We start from the raw sequence: 24,793 nt of genomic DNA on the forward strand, positions 1-24,793 counted from the left end.
ATGCAGGGCACTGTGGCTTTGCTGTGCCTAGTGGGGTATGTGTTACGTGTGAAATGGGACTGGGATAAATCCTATCACTGTGAGTATATTGGCTCCCACATTAGCTGCCTCATACAGGGCCAACATTGTCATGCCAGCCCATGACTGGGGGGCACCAGGAATGTTGCCATGGAGGCAGCAGTTGTTTCAGCCTGCTGCTGTTCCAGCAGTGCTGCCACAGGGTGTGGCCTTTGTTGTTTGAGTCTGTGCTTTTTGTAGCAGCAGTTTTCTCTCAGCTTTTGCGGTGAGCATGTGTAGGATGATGACTAAGTTACGCCAGTGTTGCATCAGTGTAAGGACAACAGTGTTGTTTTGGCATGGCTGCAGATTTAACAAACACTTTCTAAGGTAATATGCTCTACAATGGGACTTTCTGATGAGGCACGCATGGTACTGAACTTTAAAGTCTTTATAGTGCATTATCACGCTTGTCTCAGAAGACTTTATATAGTGCAGTGCCATGGGAATATTCCCAAGCAGATGCAACCTTATCCTGTTCCTCAAGAGGCAGCCTAGGCCAGCTTCTCCCAAACAGCAAGTTAGAAAATTTTAAGGCCACAACAAGTGTTAGCAGTGGCCCCTTCTTAACTGTGGTTACAGGATACATTGGTATCAACATTAGCTCCTGGGATAACCAGGAGTCCCATTGAACTAGGATTCAAAACTAGTATTAAACCATGCCTTTGAATCCTACTTAAATGGAAGCCCAATCTGGTCTTAGCCTTGGCAAATATAAATACTGATGTGTCCTTTACCTGCATTTGTAAGGGAAGGGAAGAAAGAGAAGGAGCTCATACTCCTGCGGCTTATTCCCAACCTCATAGCTGCAGTTAAAAGGAAACTAGCATTGGCTCTGCACCAGCACATCTATGAATCCAGGGGGGAAAATCAGAAGCTCTCTCTATCTGTTGCATTTGTATCCCACCCATTTTTCCTAGCAGTTTATCCCAACATACTGCAGGTTATAAAAGTATTTCAGGCAGACATTTTTTCTAAACATTGTTTCCCCATTTGTTGTTTCACTGTACATCTTTGGAGTTTTAATGTGATGTACACACAGAGATCCTCACACGATAGGTGGTATATATTTCTAGTGAAGAGATAATGCTTAAGATATACGGGTAAATGCTTTTGAATGTTCAAGAAACTTCGCATACAGTATTGCGTTGTAATCCTTCCAATAACGCTGTAAGGTAGGTAAAGTTTGTTACTGTCCTATTTCAGACAGGAAGTGGAGACGGGAGGTGGCTGTCTTCCATGGCAGAGGAATACGTGAACTTCCCGATTCAGTTTTGTTTCTTAGACCAGAGGTAGCCAATCTATGGTCATCTAGATCAGGCTTCCTCAAACTCACCCCTCCAGATGTTTTTGGGGCTACAACTCCCATGATCCCTAGCTAGCAGGACCAGTGCTCAGGGGTGATGGGAATTGTAGTCTCAAACCATCTGGAGGGCCGAGTTTGAGGAAGCCTGATCTAGATGTTGGACTCCATCAGTCCCAGCCAGCATGACCAGAGTTCAAGGATGATGGGAGTTTTAGTCCAACATCTGGAGGGCAACAGGTTAGCGAGACCCCTGCCTGAAACAGTATCCTACACCAGGTCTTATCCCATGTTATGCTAGCAACCCTGTGAAATACAACAGGTCGAGAGACAGGAGCTTACCCAAAGCAACTCACTGAACTTCTGATTGATCAAACACTTTAACCAGTGCTGGCTTTATGACATTGTCATGCCTAAAGCAGAGGTGTTTTAAAAAACCACTTTTTTATTATTTTACTCTGCATATCCCAGGAGTACCCCCTGCTGTAGCATGGCTGACCTGGTGCCTGGATAGGAGAACACCGAAAATCCCATATGAACTGCCCTCATGCTCTATGAAAGTAAATAATAAAGGAGGGGGGGGGGGTTTGGAATCCTAAAACAGGCCTCCTACATTCTTTTATTTTTTTGATGTGCGGAAAATTGGAGGTTACTCACCAAGAAACTATGACCACTTCTTTCATGGCAGTGCTTTTATACAAGGAAATGACTATAAACTCTGTATCACAAATGAAAAACCACACAGTAGAATTTAGGAAACTATGGGGCTCAAGCCAGGCGACTTAAATGGTGAACAAAACTCAGTTGCTGCCTTTGAATTCAGCACTGCTGGCCTCTCGTTACAAAATGACATATCATGTCAGCAGCAGGATTAAGAAATTATTTCTCTCTTTCTCCACTCCCATGCTATAGGAGTTGTTGTGTCACAAATTGATGAGAGTAACTGGGGACAGATGATGGACATACACATTATTCCCTTCCTGTGATCCCTCTCCTATAAAGAACAAAGCAGGCAACTTAAGTACACAAACTTCTTCAGCTCATATGTAGACCACAGATGGAGTGATGTTTTTCACCCTGCAGATTCCATCAGAACTGCATATTTATCTTGTACTGGCAAGAAAGAATAATCAAGACAGGCCTCTATGGGTGATAAAGGAAAAGAAACTTGCCTATTTAATCTCCACAGTTTTGTTTTCCCTAGTGATGGATTCAGGGTAGACACTGTCTGTAGTGCTGTGATCTATATCTATATCACACACACCACAGGACAATTATACAGATCTACACTTCTAATTCATTAACAAAAAAATCATATGATACATTGCAATTGCAAAAGCTACAAACATTATCTTAGTAATCAATAGACTTGTAAGCAAAGTGCTGCAAATTATGGCTGGCTTTGGGAGCTGACCAAGGCCTGTGTTCACCACTCATGCTGCCTCCACTATTCAAGGGTGGCAGATCACATCACACTGAGCTTTGGAGGCACTCCAACATGGCCAGGGCCCACTACAACCACAAGGGCAAGTCTCTCCCTGCTTTGCTCACCAGCTGAAAGGGGAATGGGCTCACCCCCTATTGTACTGAGCCCCAGAGGTATTCAGAAAGCAGTGAAATGCCTTGCTGAGGCTCAGTGCAACCTCAGGAAAACAGAGCCCTCTGTATCTGGAGGGAAGCCATGGTATAGATTAGCAACTAATAGTTTGTCTCTCTGGAATGAACCAGGAGCTGTGAACAAAGAATAAACTTTGGCTTCCTGCTCATGATATATATATCTGGAATGAGACAAAACACAAGATTGGGTTAGAGCATAATTCTAAGACTAACCATAGCTTAGCCTTGGATAACATAGCTGCAGCAGGAGGGGGAAAGGGTGCAGTGGTCACAACCTTCATTTTGGGAACCTACACATTTGCTAGTTCTTGCTAAGGTATGATTTAGCATAGCACTGTGTGTGAACTGGGTCAACAGCTGCTTTTCTCCAAGGCCACCTGGTACATTTGCATCCAAGTAAGGTTTTGACCAGGGACTTTCCATCTCAGAGCTCATCTTCTTGTTAACCACAGTTATGCTTATACCTGTTAGTACAGGGGTCAGCAAACTTACTGCTCCTTGGGCTGGTGTCTCCAACACCAATCGCACAGTGGGCCAGACGGCGGGGGAGCGCATGCGCACACGCTATTTCCGGCGCACTTCTGGGTCGGAGGAGCACCGGAAATAGCTTGTGCACATGTGAAAGGGCCTCCTCTGACCCAGATGTGCACCGGAAATAACGCCTGTGCATGCGCAAATAATGCTTGCGCATGTGCACAAGCTATTTCTGGTGCTCCTCTGACCCAGAAGTCGACAGCCGTGCAGCACAGCGCTGGTTAGAGCGGGCAGTGGCAGTTGCCATGGGCTGGATAAACGAGTCCCTCGGGCCTTATCTGACCAGGGGGCCTTAGTTTGGGGACCCCTGTGTTAGTAGGTACAAGACAATGGCAGTCTAGTGATCTGTGGATCACTCTCAATAGAAAATGCCACCAGCTCTAGCTAAAGTGTTTTTGAGTCAAATTTGGAGACTCCTGCTTAGATGAAACCTTTTAGGAATTTAAAAGGGAAGCAAAGAAAGAAAATCAAGAAGACTAGTGAAATATTTGGCTTGTGGGGGTGGTGCCATACATCCCTAATTTTAAAGATGAGCAGCAAAGGAAAAATACATAGCACATTCTTAGCAATGGAAAGCAACGAAATAACTAGGTCACGGCAAGGGACTGAAATTTGCCAAGGGTCTTAGCAAAGCTTATATGGTACTTCCCATATGCAGCAAGGCTAATCTTATGGTGATGCTTGTGGAATTTCTATCAGGCTTGAATTCTGAATTTTACAAGTTTTTACAAGTTTCACTTTGTAGAGAAAACACTATGCAAATGCTAGCTGTCTATACATAATGCTGACCTTAAACCGCACACCCAACTCACGCATAAATATTTGTTCTTATCGGCACTGAGAAGACAGCCCTACATCGCTGCAAGTGCCCTCAGAAATGGTTTGTGCTTGCCCAATTAGGAATTTCAACTTCAAACGTATCTCAAAGGTTTGGTTTAAAATAAAATCCAAACACTAAGTAAATATCCTGCTGAAAGGTTGCTCTAAGCTTTTGGAACGCTGCACTTGATTTATGTAACAGCACAGAAAAACACAAACAAAGCAGGCTTACCACACCAAAAGATAAGTTATTAGAGACACTGCTTAACATACCAGAGTGTCACACACCTAAAATATGTTAGCTAGAAGCAGTATCACCTTTCAGTTTGGAGATTGCAGAGATATAAACGAAGGTTAAGAAGAAGAAAATACTTGATTTGTGTTTTTAAAAAGTGAAAGATAGTGATTTTTTCAAATTCTGAACAAAGTACTTATGATAGTAAAAATGGTAAATGACCCTCCTAATAGAGTACAGATACATTTAAGTCCCCTGCATATGCCATCTGTTTCCCAGATCATCCTGTGACAGGGACTGGCACCCTTGTCTTCATCAAGGGCCATATTTTTTCAGGGGGTAATCTGTCAGTTGGTAGAATGCTACATACAAGCACTGGGCACGATCAGCCCTTTTCACTCTCTGCCACTTCTCCCTTCATCTCTGCCACCTCTCTCACCCACAGCCACCATTTTTCAGATTACACTGAGGGAAGATGTGGCCATAGGGCTGCTGCTTGCTCACATGTGCGCTATGGAAGCCCAGCAGCTCAGCCAAATGTCTCAAGAGGTTTCTGCTGCCTGCTCCCTCAGATTCTCCACACACACACACACACACACACACACACACCTGCCACTGCCACAATACAATACAATGCTGACATACAGCTCTGCTTCTCCCTAACATCTGGGTCAGGAGAGGCTGTGCATGATGTGGACCATGGTCTGCAAACAGTGGTGAACTGGATGAGGGCTGGTAAACTGAGCTTGAACCCTGGGGAAATGGAGGCACTGTGGATTGGTGGATCCTGTGTTTGGGAGACTGGCCAGTCCATGTTCTAGATGGTCAGTTTGGGCATCCCCCTTGAGCCATCTTTGTCGCTGGAGGCTCAGGTAGACTTGGTGACTAGAAGTGCTTTTTTGGTATGCCAACTATGGCCACTCTTGAACAGGGATAGCCTGGCCATGGTGATTCCTGCATCAGTAGCCTCAAGGCTTTATTGCAATGTGGTAGGGCGGGGAGGCTAACCTTAGGCCTATGTCCAGCTGATGCAAAACATTGCTAGATATGAACAGTCTATTGCAGGCATAGGCAAACTCCGGCCCTCCAGATGTTTTTGGGACTACAATTCCCATCATCCCTAGCTAACAGGACCAGTGGTCAGGGATGATGGGAGTTGTAGTCACAAACATCTGGAGGGCCGGAGTTTGCCTATGCCTGGTCTATTGCCAGCACACAACACTAGTGCCCAAAAGCTTGCACAGGCTGCCCCTATGCTACCAGGCCAGGCTCATGGTTCTTGCATTTATTTAGAAGGCCCTTAACAACGTGGATCCAGGGTATCTCACAGACCACCTTACTTATATCCCTGCTAAATCAATCAGTCTGCAATTGTTTTGTTTAAAAAGCTGACCTGAAAATGCACCAGCCTTTTAGGATATATTTCTCCCTCTATACACACTTTCCCATAATCTATGGAACTCTGTATGTGCAATACAAGAATTCTTATGTGCACTTTCCCCTAATACATGATTTCTAGCACACACCTTTTGATTGGAGAACTGCACTGCAAAATTTGGGAAAGTTCAAATTTTGAAAGATCTCAGGTTGTATATTGTTTTGTGAACTGCTAATTCCTCTCTGCATCCCTAGCCACTTTGGCTACATAAGATTACTCACTTGAACAATGAACTTGCTAGTTGTATATAGGATTTCAAATAAGTGGTATTGTCAGAATGCCAGAGAACTGGAGGGACCCTGGTTAGAAAAACTAGTAAACCAGGCACCAGAAGCTCAAAAACGTAGATAGTCTCACCTGTATGATTTTGCGGCAGCTTCAAAGGACCCAAGAACTAGAAATGAACTCTCCTGGTGATGCTAGATTTTTGCAAGAGCTGCCACCCAGGTACGCAGATCAGCCCAGACATGCACACTCACTCATCTAGTTACCAATTCCAGACACAGCTCCAGTCTGAATGAATTTCAGTCTTACAAATTTGCTCCTTCAGATGAGCATTTTTTCTCCCTTTCCTCCCAAATCTTTTCAGCTCCTTCCAGTCTCTGTGGTTCATGGACTACCTGACTAAAGCAGAAAGAACCTTGTACTTTTAGTCAAGACTTTGGGGATCAGTTGGGTGGTGGGTGCTTTTTTTGTTTTTGTTTTAAGAGTGTGAGAAAGGGAGGGACATATTTCCCTTCCCTCCCTCCCTCTCTTTCTCTCTCTCTCTGCAGATTAAGTCTCCTGCAAATTTGGCACACATTCTTGCATAAGGAAGTAAGAGACAAAGCAACAGACAGGTAATTACATGGCATGAGCTTCAAGGAAATCCAGTTGGCTCTGGAAGAAGCCTTCAATTGGCCAGCTGGTTCCCAAATGCTTCTCAAAGAAGGGCTAGTCCTATAAAGCCTGGTGCTTGTTCTAGTACACAAATGACCAGCTATAAGAGGCTGAATAATATTTTCCCTCACCTCCCATCTTCTTCACTGTGAACCAAGCGGGAAAGACTTTTCCATATTCACCTGCTTCTATGCAACTTGACAACCAAAGTGGTACTATATGGTACTTATATATATATATATATATATATATATATATCCTACCGAAAGTGCACAATTACAAATTACTTCCCTTATTACCAGAAGTGTTGCTCTTTCCTTCCCAATATTGCAAATGGTTAAAAGGAATGCTTCTTAATGCTTGGAAAGGATTATGGACAGGATTTTCAGAAGGACCCTTGTGGAAAACCAAGTGTCAAATCCAGGATTCCCCTCTGGTACCCTTGAGAACATCCCTCTCAAAAAGCAAAAAACACCTGCCCAATATAATCAGGCATAAAATACACTTACACATCTTGCCTACAAAATGGGAACCCTGAAACGCCATACACTTGTAGACAGAAGCACATCTGCAGCTAAAAGCCTGCAAAGGCTTCGGAGGGGCAAAGTGGAGAAGGGCGGCAATGATAAATGGGTGGGTTAGCTACGGAAATTAAGTGCACCAAAGTTAAATAGCCAACAAAAATAATTATTAGCTCACTTTACATGCATTCGCAATTCTTGTCAGCAGCTAGTAGAGGAAACAGTCTGTGACAAATGCCAAGCTGGGAGTTAACTGTGTCACCATGGGTATGGCTGGTGGGAATGCTTGAGAGTGTGCATTGTATGTAAGGGAATGTGAAGGATGTGTTTGGGATATGTTACTCTGGGACAGAAGTAGGTTGTAGCTTCTGCTCAGTTATTTTGTCTAGTTGCTAATGATACTTTATACCCAGATTTCCTTTTTGTATTTTTGTGTTTAACTTATACTTGTAAAGTTGTTCTTTTGTTTCAGATAATATTTGCCTTGCTGTTAATTATTCTGCTTGACTTTTTGTAATTGAATTTTGTTTGTAATGTTTTATTTTGCCGATTGCTTTTTGCATTTTAACTTCTATAAATTGTGGTTGTTGGCATCCCTCGGTCTTGAGAAATTATTTCACTGATAATCTGTGAAGATGTATCAGCAGAAGATCCCACTACTAGGCAGACTGCTCATAATTCAAAGTTTGATTTGCTGACCTTGCAAGGTATTAAAGGGAAAATAAGTTGCCCTGTCACATGTCTAAAGAAAAACACTACTTTTTCTTTACAAATCCTGAAGCAAATATTTTTTAAGGAATTTGCCACCAATGAGAAAATGACTTGTATAAAAAGAGAAATTCTGAATAAATGTAAAGATATTTAGTGGGCCTTCCTTGACCTTCAAATATATGTGAAGGGGGATATAGTTTTATGAGAAAAAGTTTGATGACTTTATTCTGGACCAAATATTTTGGAAGGCAGTGTTAATTTGTTATATGATTCTGTTTCTAACCAATAAAAATGAACTGTATATTTGGATGTTATATGTTTTGAAGTGAGTTGGTATAAGACTATTCACTATAATATTGTATTAGTTTTGTTGTTGTATGGCTGCTGATGTGTTGTGAGTCACTTTTGGAAGATTTGCATGGAAAGGTAGCATGCAAACTGAAGTAATAACTACCACTACTCACCACCCTACTTAAGATATTGGGAGCAGGCTTTGGTAAGAGGCAGCCCGTTCCACTAAGTGCCTCTCTTCCACTTAAGATTTACATCAGCATCTCAGCTAACCATGAAAAATGTTCACCAGGGTCCCCCTTAGCTAGGATTGGAAGTTAGTTAAGGGCATCTAGTTAGAACCAGCAGAGAAAATATTTTGCTGGAGAGGAGAAGAGGAGAGCAGGAACCACATGATTCTGAATGATCTCCCAGCATGATGTCTATCCTAGCCCTCGAAAGGAATGCTGTCCATGCAAGGAATACAAACTGGAATGTGTGTACAAAATGTATCAAGAGCCCTGCCTCCTAATACATAAAAAATATTAAATATTGTAAAGGGAGGGACAGCAATTAATGTAAGCTCAGAAGTGACGTATGAATAAAAATTTCTGCACAGACAAACTAATCTAGACCTCATCCATTGCTCTTCCTTGCCCCATGAGAAAACTTAACAGGAAGAAACTTAACAGGCAGAACACCTAAACGGGCAAATAATTACCTTTTAACTCTCTGAAGAGGTCACCATCAATTAGCTTACAGGAGCTCTTAACAAACAGGGAGAAAAGGTGGAAGGGAGCTGGAAGCGATGCCTGAATCCACAATGCACAAGGTTTTTCCTAACAGAAACAAAAGGGAAAAAAGAAAGTAGTTAGCTATCCCTTTTCAGGTCTTTTGATGGAGCATATGATAACCACTAAAAATGGAAACAATGATAACACAACATAGGCTGGGACTCAGTACTACAAAGATGCTATTTTATTACTGTATCAATAACACACATTTTAACGCATTTAAAGTTGTATGTATCTTCAAGACCAAATTTCAGTTAGCTAATTGTTGTAGAAGTACCTTACCAAATGTCTTACCTCTGTTAGGCAGACCAAGGTGTTTATATATATTTCACACACACAGAGAGAGAGAGAGAGAGAGAGAGAGAGAGAGAGAACCCTCAACACGTGCATTTAACTTGTGAACATTTAGCTTTACACAATAGATGATAGATAGATAGATAGATAGATAGATAGAGTGGGTGGAAAGGGGGTAGGGGTCCAGGAGGAAAAAGACTTTGGCAATCACACCTGCCATTGCGCCCATTGTGTTTTGACTATATGCAATTCTGGCTTTAGGCACAACCCCCAGAATGTAATCCCTAGGTGAGTTGAGGGAAGACACATATATGCAAAGTGCTTTATGACCATTCTCTTAGTCATCCCTGCCAAAACCTTAAGAGGTAAGTAATATTCTGATTTTACAGATGAGGAACTGATGCTGAGTAATGGTGGCTTCTTCCCTAAGGCCACCCAGGGAGAGCCTCACCAATATCTGACCAGTCCAAACGCAGCACCCCAATCAATGAACCAAATGGCAACTCAACTTTCCAAAATTGACCAGTGTTGACATAATAAAAATGCAAGTAAAAGAGCCGAGACAGACAGTGTAATCAGTGATACATCCCTCTCAATTAAACTGTTATAACACTAAGATGCTTTAGGCGATATTATGATGAAGTCTCCCATGACCTTAGACAGAAAAAAATTACACAGATACCTAGGTGGCAGAGCCAGTTTATAATTGCTGTGCTAGTTAAATCTAAAGTGCCTCAACATTTGTAGGTTTTACAGCACAATCCTACCCTTGTCTACTTAGAAATGTGTCCCATGGAATTCGGTGGGGCTAACTCCCAGGTAAATAGGGCTAGGATTGCAGTGTTAGTCTCCCATCTATCAGAGAACAGAGAGGAAAGATACTACCTACTAAGCATCCTTACAGCACATCACAAATATTCCCATCACTTCACAAATATGGTTCCAGTAATCTGTGGGTAAAAGCCTCAGCGCCTAGGGCTTGCCAATCGAAAGGTCGGCGGTTCGAATCCCCGCGGCGGGGTGCGCTCCTGCTGTTCGGTCCCAGCGCCTGCCAGCCTAGCAGTTCGAAAGCACTCTCGGGTGCAAGTAGATAAGTAGGGACCGCTTACTAGCGGGAAGGTAAACGGCGTTTCCGTGTGCGGCTCTGGCTCGCCAGAGCAGCTTCGTCACGCTGGCCACGTGACCCGGAAGTGTCTTCGGACGGCGCTGGCCCCTGGCCTCTTTGAGTGAGATGGGCGCACAACCCTAGAGTCTGTCAAGACTGGCCCGTACGGGCAGGGGTACCTTTACCTTTACCTTTAATCCTTAGAACCCGTGTCCACTACAGGCATTTGGGAATCCCTCAGTGGACCTCCCTCAGAATAGGGCCTCCTTCTGCCACAGTCACTGCTGCCCATTCATTTGGTCTTTGTCCCTGGAATAATTCTGCACAACCATTCAGGGCAATGACCCCTCCCATATACAGACAACCATCATCTCCTTGGCTTAAACGGCTGTCTCCATCCCCTACTCATTTTTTTCAGTTATGAGGGTCAAGGATCAAGAATACAAGTGGTCACCCATACTCATCCAAGCCCCTCGTCCACAACCTTGAGCTGCACCGACTGTAACTCATCCAACAAAACTGGATCAAACGGTGCTCTGGATACCTTTCAAGGTTCATCAACAGAATCACTGTTGGGGCATATTTAAGCAACCTGAAATGCTTCACACTCAAAAAACACAGTGGACCGCTGTCAGTTCCACAGGTGCCTTTGGACCAGCATGTAAAAGGCTTGGCACCACCAGAGAAAACTCTGCTGTATGGCACAAAGAGGATGCAATGGAGTCAGCACAAAGTGATTGTTCTTCCAGAGTTAAAACCATGCTCAAGGTGGCAAGAAATAAAATGCCCAACCTAATAAAACAATTCCCACATCAATCATAATAAGATCTAAAACAAAGAAACACAAACTTAATATCGATAACAGCAACAACCCTCACCCACGGCAACACCCCAACCCCAGCCCAAGATTCTGTTCAGTGGCCTCAGCTTTTGCAGCTGGAGTCAGACAGACAGACCCCTGGTACATTGGGGGAGAAAGGTTGCTAGTCCATCACAACAGATAAGGTAGAAGGAGGTTAGATTATTGCAAAGCGTTATACGTAGGGCTGCCTCTGAAGACGGTTCTTCTCTGCAGTGGCTCCCCGTCTGTGGAATGCTCTTCCCAGGGAAGTTCGTCAGGCGCCTTCATTATATACCTTTAGGCACCAGGCAAAAACATTCCTTTTTAACCAGGCCTTTGGGTGATCTGACTGTCATCTATGCCATTTTAAAATGTGGCTCTTTTTGGGGGAGAGGGTTGTTATTGGGTTGTTGTTTTTATTTTGATTCTATACATTGGGGTTTTTATGTCGATCTCTTCTGTGAACCGCCCTGTGACCTCAGGGTATAGGGTGGTAAAGGTAAAGGGACCCCTGACCATTAGGTCCAGTCGTGGCCGACTCTGGGGTTGCAGCACTCATCTCGCTTTATTGGCCGAGGGAGCCGGTGTACAGCTTCCAGGTCATGTGGCCAGCATGAATAAGCTGCTTCTGGCGAACCAGAGCAGCGCATGGAAACGCTGTTTACCTTCCCACCGGAGAGGTACCTATTTATCTACTTGCACTTTGACATGCTTTTGAACTGCTAGGTTGGCAGGAGCAGGGACCGAGCAACAGGAGCTCACCCCGTCGTGGGGATTCGAACCGCCGACCTTCCGATCGGCAAGTCCTAGGCTCTTTGAGAAGCACTGGGCTAGAAAATCCCAGAGAGATACAGTGGTACCTCGGTTTACAAACAGTTCTGTTTACGAACTATTCGGTTTACAAACACCACAAAACTGGAAATAGTGTTCCGGTTTGCAAACTTAACCTCGGTCTACAAACGGAAACCGAATGGTGGAAGGGCACTGGTGGTGGGAGGCCTCATTAGGGAAAGTGCGGCTCGGTTTAAGAATGGATTTGGTTTAAGAATGGACTTCAGGAAAGGATTAAGTTCATAAACTGAGGTACCACTATATCTGCAAACCAATCAGAACTATCAGCCTCCGGGTCCCTCACCACTATGGAGAAAAAAAAGCCTCTGAAAGCCTAAATCTCAATAGGAAGGGATCCAGCCATGACAAGGGATTATTAAACTAGGTTAAGTTTGTCATGCAGATATGCCTTGACAAAGTAGTCACCCTTTTCTATTTAGTGTTGAAAACCTGGGTCAGAATAAAGATGATTCTGTTAAACAACATCCACAATTTAGATCCAAGCAACATTAACTATAAATGGTAAAATCAAATGTGATGTGAATTAAAGGGCTGGCCACACACCATCATATATACCTAAAGTGACCTCAATTCTCCAAGTGTCAGTTACTTTACAGCCAAAATGCCATCACCCACCTATACATGAGACTGCGGTGCATAGCTGTCAACTTTTCCCTTTTCTTGCGAGGAATCCTATTCAGAATAAGGGAATTTCCCTTTTAAAAAGGGAAAGGTTGACAGCTATGCTGTTATGTTTCTTCTGAAGTGAAGTCCAGGCGTGTGCAATAGCAATATAATGCTTATTGGCTTGGGTGGGTGGGAATGACAAAAAGGGAGAAGTTGGTGGAATTCAGTGTTTGGGGCCATTAACACTGAATTACACTATGCTGAGACATTTTACATTGTGCCATAGCGCAGTCTTTATGAAGCCAAAACAGCACCACCCACACCCAAAACCTTTAGGGGAGAAACACCTCCCTCAATTGGAAACAGTCCAATGAGAACTGAGCATGCTTAATGAGTATGAAATGCTGACTGACTGTTGGAGGAGATGGAAAATTGAGGGCAGGGGAGAAGCAGAGAATAATGGAACGGACTGGCAGGAGTCCTGAACAGCACTGCATAATTTTGTTGAAGGTTCTGCTTGATGTACTCTACAAACCAACCCATTTTCCACCAACTTGCAAGACTATGGAAGTTCAGTTTGTTAAGCCACACACCTAGCTGCACGGACACCCAGCGTACCACAAGCAAGCAAACAAAAATTAGAGAACAGCGTGTTAAGCATGACAAGAGAACCCAAAGGTTCAATCTAATCAAATTTAAGCGATAATTGAAGAGAAGACAGCTGTGTTCACAATCCTCCTACAAAGATCCGCAACTGTAAATTTTTCTAATGGGTTTAGTCCAATCATTTTCCTAAGCCATACCATTAGCAAAAATGAGCCTGCAGCCAAACCAGCATGAGCCAGGATTTCATTAGAGCTCATGCTGAGCAGGGTAATTTCTGGTCAGAGCTTGGACCCAGAGAACCAAAATTAAATCAGGTGCTTTTTGAATGTGGGTTTGGCAGCACTTAAGATTCCCTTATTCAGATTTATAGCCCACCATCACCCCTGTAGACTCACAACAGCTCACAAAACATTTCATCTTTTATGTGTCACTAAAAATATACCAAATATGTGTATATTTTCCACTAAAATCAACCTTTACACCTACACTGTAGCACTAAAAACCCTCCCCAAATAAACACACAGCTCAGAAGAAAAGCTGAAGCATAACCTCTTGCAATAATGAACTCCAGAATCACTGAGGACACCATTCTAAGTATCCTCAGCTTCACACCAGATGCACTGACAGGCTCAGTGCTGTTACGAATTACGCCAAGGCAGGCAACCAATGTTACATGTTCCTACCACCCCTCGCTTACTGCACGAGACAAGCACTATGGTGAATTCAGGTCAGTCATGGCCCTTCGAGGGGACTGCTGCTAAATCCAATTGCACTGAAGAGTGGTCACTTTTATAAAAAAAAAATCTTCCTCACCAGCAATATCCAATGCAACATCCTATACAGTATATTAGGATATGGGTTCTGGGTCAGTTAAAAACAGCAACAGTGTCACTCTGCCTGGCCAGCTACCCTCACTAAGCCTCTGAGAATCTGATTTCTACCTTTTCATCTACATTTTTGATAATATTATTTTAGTATATTCAATTAAGTAAAACAGGTGCCCTCCAAATGGACAGACTTCCCATGGGGAGGAGGAAGAGAGAAAAATGGTGTGTGTATCTGATAAATAGAGTAAAGAGATTGTGTATTCTTAAGAGTACTGCAAAAACAAGGCTAGAAGAAATGTTTTAGATTTCGGTTTAGTTACCCGGCAATAATAATAATCCAAGAAAGACTGACAGAAGATGGGCGGGGGGGCTTTAAAAAAAAGATAGACTGTGTTTTGGAAATATATCAAAAAAGTGAGAGGGGGGAGGAAAAAACAATGTAGGAGATTCATACAATAGAGTGAAGGGAAGCAGAAGAGAGCATTGTATAAATATACTATTAAGGAGATGTGGGAGAAATTTATATAGTACAACGAAGCATATGCAAATTTGTTCTCAAATCAAAAACAAGCTGGGAATGTAGAGACAGCAATAAGGAAAAATAAATAAAAAAATGGCCCATTCAATTCTGCTTTAAGACATCAGACATTAATAACAGTCCACAGCAGTGACATAAAAGGTGTATATAAAAAATAAAATTAATCTAGGAACGCCAGGCTGCATATAAAACAGAAGACAAAATTGATCCTATGTTGCCATACAGGCAATAATGATAAATAAGCTTACAGTAACATTGTACAATAGTATAAACATTGAAGATAACTGCAGGAATTAAAGCGGCTTGTATCCAGAAAACAGAATTACAAAAAGGCGGGAAAATGCCAAAAGCAGAAAGAGGAGAGGCCGTCCAAGGCGTGTATGTGAGTGTACAGATTAGCAAACAGTAGATCTGAGGAAGAATTCTAAAAGAAATCAGTTATTAAGGAGAAGAAAAGAAAAAAGCTGAACAAAATGAACGTTCAGCAAAAGCAGGGAGATGTAGAAAACAGCTGTGTGACAAAATTTATTGAGAATAGCAGGACACACTGAGTGCTGTTGTGTGTCAAAAACAAAAACACCATCCTTCAGAGTGGCACACATATCAATTCTGCTATAGGCAGTATGATACACATGTGTCAATCTTACTCAGCCAAAACATTTCAATTCTGAGGAAAAGTGATGACAATTACATCTGCCCGAGCGCTGTTTCAATGGAAAGGTTGCAGTCCCTTTAGTACAGCACTCAAATTTGGAGGGGGGGTCAGGTCACAAAAAGAGCTTCCGAAAATGGCCATTTTCACTCACATCCTGACAAATTCACAACTGCACCATTATAGATGATTAGGAGGTCTTGTGCAAAAAACCCACTTCCCCCAAAGATCAGACCTTTTGCAATAAAGTGGCAGGAAAATGCACTGCGAATTGTGGGATAACCCTGGCTTGACACAAGATCCTCTAAGCTGGGAAACAAACCAAAATGAATGCACAGTCAACCAAACTGGTAAAATTCTTCTTTCATACCATGTACTAGATAATATTTACCAGCAGAAAGAACTCATTTATTCTGTATTCAGGAGCCAATTTTAATATTCCACCTAGAAATGCTGCTTTTGGGTGGGTGGCGGGGTTTGACACACAAGTAACAGTGTCTTAGTTTGTAACAAACGTGTATCCTGAAGATCTGTCTTTGCCAGCCAGAATGCAGTTATAAATGCTATATACATCAGAAGCAAGCACAAATAAATTCAAAAGAAAATATTTGCTATACAGCGTAGCCTTACTAATCCAGTAATAACCATATATGCCAAAACATTACAGGCACGGGGAGAGGAAAATACTGCAGCTACAGTTTGTAAATGCACAAGGATGGGGGGAGAAAATCCAGATATTTCACCAAGCTTTATTGTGAACCTAAATGAAGCCTAGTATTAGTAGAAGTAAAAAAAGGAGGTTGTAACAAAGACACCACTAGCTCCATAATAAAAAGCAAGCATTGCATTATTTAACACTGTTTTAAATAACTGTCAATATGTATTATATTTGCCTGTTTTGTGCCTCAGGTAGCACCCTGGGGAGATGTCTTTTATCACCGCATCATAAAGTTGCCCCACTAAAGCTGCCACCTTTCAGGTAAAACTCTTGCCTCTGATTCAATGCTGAGCTTTTACTGTCAGAAGAACTTGGGTGGAACATTCCTTGCCAGGCTCCACCTCCATCTATAACATCTGTTATTTTGATGGTATTACAAACAATGTCTGCAACTTACAGAACAATAACTCTGGCAGAAAGAAAGCAGCTTCCATCTATAACAGAGCAGTGGTGTATTTTGCAGTGGTGTCTTTTTCGTTGCTCTGCTGTCGACTCTTTTCACGAGTGTCAGAATATCGGACATTTCCGTGGATCTCAATTCCTTACGTTGCAATTACGGCAGGTCTTCTTTAAACTCTGCCCATCACGAAAGGTGAGGGGATTTACAATGACTTCAAAAGTCAGACGCACATACCTAAGAGGTTTAAAGCGAACCATGTTTTCTAGCTGAGGCAACTTTGACCAAAGTCCATATTTTTTAATAAAGCAGACAACGGAGAAAGTTTGCTTTATTATTGCAATCTGCCGAAAACCACAGTTCCTTCCCATATGCATCCTTTTCAGAAGTAGCAGTTATGTTTCCCACACAGCTGTATTTCCTGCCACCATCAGCCCATAATGACTGCCAGCTGTTTCTCACAGAGCCAGTGGACAAACGTCTGACCACGCATAAACCAGCTTTGCAATCAGGTAGTCATTGGCTGCCAGCGAAATTAATTTCCTCTTACTAGCATGAGCTGCTTGACATGATTGCAGGTATATTCTTGGTGGGGGGAAACTTCACAGTGTGATGCTGCCTTCTCAACTAACCTAAGGAGAGAGAGATCGAGAGATCCTGCTGCACCATGCAGTAATTATTCCACCTGCTTTCATCTCCCTGCTCACCATCCTCAAGGCAAGAGCTGCCAATGGATTTCATCTACAACAACATTTTGGGAGGGGGGAGGGAAGAATGACAATTTCCTGCCCGGGCAAAAACGACTGAAGAATTTTGAGAAGAGCAAGATGAGGTTTGGAAATTATCAAATGCCAATTTAGGAGCACATTAATGGAGGTTTTCGGTCAAGCTGTGTTGCGGGCATGCTTGTAAATAAATACCATCTGCCTCTCGCTAAAACTGGATGTCCACTTGGGAGTCCAGGGCAGACCAAGCTGATAAGATTGGAGCTGCCGCTAATTTCTGCCTGTGGTTAAATTCAGAGTCAAACGCGGAGGTAGCAACATTTTTGAGGGAAATGACTCTGAATTAATGCAGATGGAATATATGTCATGTAGGGATAGATGACTGAAGGAGGTTTCACTAGCCCAAAGCCTTCACTTAGGAAGGTTTTAGGAGATGAGTTGGACTTCTGCATGAACATAGTACTGAGAAAATCAGATGCTAACTTACCATGGCGTTTACATACCCACTTCTTTAGCCAGTCAAGTGTTTCCCACAACTGCTGTGGGAAATGTTGCCCCTGGCCCCTTTGTCCAGATTTCTGATCAAGTGATAAGTGTGATAATATTTCCCCCATTACTTGGCAGGTTCATACAGACAACCACCTTACTGAGAGCCAGTGTGGTGTAGTGGTTAAGAGCGGCAGTCTCATAATCTGGGGAACCGGGTTCGCGTCTCCGCTCCTCCACTCCACATGCAGCTGCTGGGTGACCTTGGGCTAGTCACACTTCTTTGAAGTCTCTCGGCCCCACTCACCTCACAGAGTGTTTGTTGTGGGGGAGGAATGTTAGCCGCTTTGAGACTCCTTAAAGGGAGTGAAAGGCAGGATATCAAATCCAAACTCTTTTTCTTCTTCTTCTTACTGTGTGGTAATATTCACACAGTGAAAGAGGCTGTGGCTCAATAGCAGAGCATTTTCCTTGCAAGCAGAAGGTCACAGGTTTCTCACAGAAACTCCAGGTTGGACTGCAATGACCTCTGCCTGAAAACCTGGAGCTGGTGTCAGTCAATGTAGGGAACACTGTGCTGCACAATTCTTATGTACTAATTGGTAGCCCAAATTTCTTCATTAGAATGATTAGTTCTAAATTTCCCCCTCTGCTTCTCTACCTGCTCCCCCACTCTGGCCTTGGGAGAATTTACTCCTTTGTCACTTGCAAATGCTTACGATCATTTTCAACTATTACTTTGGAGTGTTTTCCGTGGGGGTTTGGAACTGGACACCTGTCTATTTTCCAGCACCCCTTTACACTATATGTCCTTTACAGTCCAGTGTGGTTGCTATAATGCAGTTGCTCCCAAGCCAAACCAGATATGTGAAAGGCCTTGTGATTTGGCTTCCTGGCACGTTAGCAAACCATGCCAGCTATGGGCCTCTCAAAAAGGCCAGGCATTGCTTGCATGGTTTGTAAAGATGTCAGGAAGTCAAAGCACTTCGAGCAGTCTTTACATGTACCTGGCCCAGCATGGAGGCAGTCATTTATACTGTAAGCAGCCCTGCGATCCTCAGATGAAGGGCGGTACAGTGGTACCTCAGGTTACATACGCTTCAGGTTACATACGCTTCAGGTTACAGACTCCGCTAACCCAGAAATAGTGCTTCAGGTTAAGAACTTTGGTTCGGGATGAGAACAGAAATCGTGGTCCAGTGGCGCAGCAGCAGCAGGAGGCCCCATTAGCTAAAGTGGTGCTTCAGGTTAAGAACAGTTTCAGGTTAAGTACGGACCTCCGGAATGAATTAAGTACTTAACCTGAGGTACCACTGTATATGCATTTAATAAATAATATAATTATAATAGGTGCTTTTTCTCTTAAAAAACGTTTAGGGGTACTCTCATTTTCTTACTCATACAGTCATACCTCGGGTTACAGATGCTTCAGGTTGCGCGTTTTCAGGTTGTACATGGCGCTGAGCCCGGAAGTACCGAAATGGGTTACTTCTGGGTTTCAGAGCTCGTGCATGCGTAGAAGCACAAAATGATGCCATGCGTATGCGCAGAAGCACGACCCACGCGTGCGCAGAGGCAACAATGCGGGTTGCGAACGCTGCGGGTTGCGAATGTGCCTCCCGCACGGATCATGTTAGCAACCCGAGCGTCCACTGTATTGAAATACTGCCACTCAATGAGGCCCAACTTAGATTCACAAAATGTTTAGGGGTATGCATACCCCTGCGTACCCCCAGAAGAAAGCACGGATTATAATAATTATTGGGGGAGTGGTATCTATAACAGTAAAGGAACAGTACATATGAATGGGGTCCAAGAGCATTTCCTTTGAAGGAAAGGGGAAAAGGAAAAAACACAGCAGGCATTATGGTTCAAACTACCAAAGAACGAAACAAAACAAAGTGATTGCAAAACATTAGGCCTCTAAGAGAATACATGGCAGAGAAGGAGAGACCAGAAAACAAATGTCACCCATGGAATGGTAATTTATTGGGGATTCCTATTGTTAGGCTTATGACAACACTTTCCATTATAAAGCCAGAAGTTATGGCTAACAGAGACCTTTGTTTACCTTTATAACTGTTTTTGTTTTTGTTTTGCAATTCAGAATATTATTTTGCAAGATTGTGGAACTGGGGCGGGGTGTATTATTTTTGGTTAAAATATTTCTATTAAATGTTTTAGATTTAGTGTTCACAAAGAGGGACAGTGGGTGATTCCTCAAGTTCCTCCCAAAGAGCATTTTAATCATTAAATCTCTGAGCCTGTTTAAATCCAGGCCAGGTTTTTGTGTGTGTTTTTTTAAGTGTGGGTACCATTTCTTAAAAAACTCACAGTAAGTGCATTAAATTATTGATAGCCATTAAACAGGGGAGGGGGAGAGAATTAAACCAGCTCTCAGGTTTTATCAATCATTAATGCAGTTTCCACTGGAGCATCTCACTGGGTAGATATTGCATAGCGCAGTACACAGAACACAAACCCAGGAGGCATGCATTTATTTTTGGCAGGAAAGGAAAGGGGGGGGGGAAACACTTGTGGGCTCAAGATACAAGAGGTGGAATGGAAATTTTTGTTTGACACAATTAACCCAGCCAAGAGCATATACACATGAACCTTTCAATGCAGGGCTAAGAAGAGTTGAATACTCAACCACGCTGAAAGTCATTTTATACATTATGTGACAGCAAACTTGGGTCTGTCAAGACGTGCACACTCTGTGTGGAGCTGCGGCCAACCTTGGCTGTCTGATGAGTTTACCTGTATGACACATGTATTTGCAAACACAAGTTTTCCATATTTGGAAACAGACCTTTGGCTACCAAAAGTGGCAGAACAAAATTCACACACTTAACTGAATGAGACTTAATTTTGATCACAGTAAATTGTCAAGCTCTTTCCTTCCACCTTTTTCTCCCCCATCTCCTTAGGACAATTCACTAAGACAATGCATCCGAGACGCCATACACTTTCTGAGTTACACTAGTTAAAACTTAACTTTTGCAGTAATAATTACTCCAAACATTAACTGGTAATAGACTTTCGCTTCCACACTTGCCGAGGTAGCAGTGCCAATCTCAGTAGAGCTTTCTCGTTTATGTTTACAGGTAATGAGAAAATGGGAGCAGTACGAAGAAGCGGCAAGAGAAGGGGGGAAGAGTAGTAGTTTGTGGTGCAGCAATAAAACTGCGAACACATTTGCAAAGCTAAGCAGGCCAACCAGATATTCTCTGCAGGCAGCATTCTAGACAACCTCACATTGGAAGGCCTATAAAGAGGCCTATAAGGTCTTTTGCAGACCCTCCAAGTGTCCCTGTTTTCCAGGGACAGTCCCAGATTTACAGAAGCCATTCCAGTTTCTGTCCCGTTTTTCCTTAGGACATTCCTATTTTCAGCGGAAAAATGTTGGAGGGTATGAAGCCAAGGAGATAAGTATCTATGCAACCTTTAGAAGACATCTGAAGACAGCCTTGTATAGGGACTTTTTAAAATGTTTAATGTTTTCTTGTGTTTTTATATATGTTGGAAGCATATATAAATGCTTCCAATGCTTTTATATATGTTGGTTGGAGCAACCCAGTCAGATGGACGGGGTAATAATAATAATAATAATAATAATAATAATAATAATAATAATAGAGGAGAGGGAGGAGGAAGAATAAGTTTCTATTTTTATTGGAGAAATGTCAGAGGGTATTCTATTGGAGGGCACAAACAAGCATCAAAAGCGCAGTGTAAGGCTGCAAAGTTGTTTTTTAATGCACAACTCACAATACACACCACTCGGACACCTTGTAATTATTTTAAAGAAAGGAAGAATAAAATACAAACTCCCACTAATACAGATTTTGTAGGGGTTGTGTTTGTTTGTTTTTAGTTGGCCTTATAAAGATATTGTCCTAACAAGGGTGATGGAGGAAAATGAGATCATTTTCTACTCCCTCCACAACAAAAAACTGGACCTATTTGTTTGGCAGACTTAACCCACTCCAGAGGGACTTCTGAATCTGTGGATGTCATCCACTTTAGCAAAATGGGAGAAGTTACAGCCACTTTTAGGTTCCCCAATATAGAGAATGGGGAGCACAACGCTACATTTTATACAGTGGCTCAGAATCAGAAGCGCAGACGAAAGCAAGGGGAAACACAGAGTGCATCAGAAACAGATTGGATTAAACAAAACGAAACAAAAACCACAAGTATGGATAAAATGCAAATCTTGGAGCCCATGCACTCTCTTAGCATATAGCTGTATCCCCCTAACTAGAAACATTCTGTAGAAACAATTTCAATTGCTCCCCTCAAATCTATATTTCTTACTTCTACCTGCATTCCACCCTCCTGCTGAGGGGTTCAGAGCAGTGGTTAGCCTCTCACCAACCCTGTGAGGTAGGCTAGCAGATAACAACCACTTGCCCAAGGCCTCCATGTAAACTTCACAGCCAGTTAGGCATTTAAACACAGTCCTCTCAAAAGGAAAGCTAGATCTGAGGGTCACTACAACATTGTGCATCTGTAAATCCACATCTCTCATGGCTTCTGCATTTTCATCGGAGTTTTGTGGTTGTGGGATACTTTATTATGTAATCTGCCGTATGTTGTAAAATATAATGCTTCCTCTATCTTTCTCTGGGTGTATGATGAATCGTGTTCTAAAACCTCACCAATCATCCTTCTGAACACACACCTGCCTTGTATCCAGATTGCCACAACAGCGGTGCCAGGAAGACTGGGCCTTGACAGACACTGTTGGCTATTGTTTCTCAGCCAACTGCACTTTGAACCTTTCGTTGCACCTCACCATGCTATTTCATAAAGAGTATTTCTGCTACAGACTACTAGTCAGGAAGTGTGAAAATACAGAGAAACAAACGCAACATGAACACGTTACCGTAACATTGGGCTGCCGTGCCCATTTTTCAACATTATGTCATTTAGGTAGTTGCAATGTAAACCTGATTCCAAGATCAGAAAAATTGCCTTGCGATATCAAGCCAAGGTCCATCCATCAAGCCCAACATTCTGCCTCCAAGAGGAGCCAAGCAGATGTCTTTAGAAGAGCAGAAACGGGGCATGGATAGATCACCCCTCTTTATTCCCCAGTGCATTGAATTAAGAGGTAAACTGCCCCTGCAGCTGGAAGTTCCACTGTGCTATCATGGTAAATAACCATTTAATTCACACTGTATGGAGACACAGAGACAGATCTGAGGTTGCCACTGAATATAAATTCAACACAGATTACAGCTCCAATCGTAGCTCCCTAACAAGTATACCTGTACATTATGCGGTTACAAAAATACGCTTTTCTCATGCACATTGCTTTAATGTAAATTGCCAAGCAATGTAATGTGTGAAGAGGTATCCAGTGCCAAATGGTTTAAAGAGGGAATTCACAATAGACAAATGACAATCAGCAAGCCAAAATTTGCACTCAACTAGTATATAGGATGGGGGACGCGGGTGGCACTGTGGGTAAAACCTCAGTGCCTAGGACTTGCCGATCGTATGGTTGGCGGTTCGAATCCCCGCGGCGGGGGGTAAGCTCCCGTCGTTCGGTCCCAGCTCCTGCCCACCCAGCAGTTCGAAAGCACTCTTAAGTGCAAGTAGATAAATAGGGACCGCTTTATAGCGGGAAGGTAAACGGCGTTTCCGTGTGCTGCGCTGGTGCTGGCTCGCCAGCTGCAGCTTCGTCACGCTGGCCACGTGACCTGGAAGTGTCTTCGGACGGCGCCGGCTCACGGCCTCTAGAGCAAGATGAGCACGCAACCCTAGAGTTGGACACGACTGGCCTGTACGGGCAGGGGTACCTTTACTTTTTACCTAGTATATAGGATGAGCCTACTTCTGGTCTCTGTCACTCTCAATGTGTTCATGTCTTAATCCTGTTCCATTTCTTATACTATTCTGAATATGTTTCCTTTTTTGCATTTTGCTGAATTTGTACCCTGCCCTTCTTCCTTCAAGGAGGTCAAACATAGCACAAGTGGTGTTACTCCATTTGTATCTTCCCAACATCCCTGGCAGGAAAGCAAAGATGAGATGAGAGTGTGATTTGTCTGAGGCCACCAACTGCGATTCATCATTGCACAAAGATCTGAAATCTCAGCTCAACATATAATAGTAATATGAGTTTCACTTACATTATCACTGTCATCATAACAACAGCCCTTCAAACATGCCAATTTATCCCTATATTGCAGGCTGAAGGGAGGACAGGTGGAGGCTCAGAGTCAGTGGCTTGTCTAAGGCCACCTATTGAGTTTGTGCTTGGGGTAAGATTTGAATGAGCCGCTTCCTGCTTTACAACCTACACATGGCACTATGCTGTTCCAGTTCTCATCTAGATCCTGCCCTCTAGCCACTACATGACTCTGTCCTAGAACGACTGCAGCTCAGACTGCCAGATTCAAGAAGAGACAAGAACAGAAGGAAAGGATCCAGCTGTGGAGAATCTCCTTCCAGCCCAGCCGCTGAAAGCACAGGAACCTTGTCCTCTGGGGAATCCGGCTATCTTAACTGCAATTTTCAATTTTTCCCTTACAAAGCAGTATTCCACATTATCGTGGGACAAATTTAATGAAGCTTGTAGTCGTAGCAAGTCATAACAAGGACACTAGCTTCCCCCCGCTACGAATTGATAAGTCCATGAGACCTACTAAAAGGAAGCTCTGTTCTTGAGTTCCTTTCTGAATAGAGGATCATAGAATGACAGAATTGTAATGTTGGGAGGGAACCCTGAGGGTCATCCAGTCCAACCCCCTGCAACACAGGAAAAAGCTGCAGTGGCAGTTCTTGTAGCTGGACTCCATCACTCCCTTATTAGTTAAGCAGGGTGCCCTGCATGGATGCACCTAGTGCCAGTGGCGTAGCGTGGGTTGTCAGCACCCGGGGCAAGGCAAGTAATTTGCGCCCCCCGCTGCACTGTTCCTCCCCCAGATAGTCCCTCACTCTCTCTCCGCACCGCA

General features: G+C 43.1%; 1 protein-coding gene across 14 annotated transcripts in view; it reads right to left on the bottom strand.

Moving 5' to 3' along the window:
- The window catches only part of ZMIZ1 (zinc finger MIZ-type containing 1), a 368,324-nt gene that overhangs the window by 276,252 nt on the left and 67,279 nt on the right, over positions 1–24,793 (bottom strand). For all 14 annotated transcript variants that reach the window (XM_083440354.1, XM_083440341.1, XM_083440353.1 and 11 more), the window contains exon 2: positions 9,106–9,223. The gene's annotated coding sequence lies outside the window, so the exon portion shown is untranslated. The remainder of the gene's footprint in view (positions 1–9,105; positions 9,224–24,793) is intronic.

The sequence above is a fragment of the Podarcis tiliguerta genome, assembly GCF_965153285.1.
Source record: "Podarcis tiliguerta genome assembly, chromosome: 5".
Taxonomy (NCBI): Eukaryota; Metazoa; Chordata; class Lepidosauria; order Squamata; family Lacertidae; genus Podarcis; species Podarcis tiliguerta.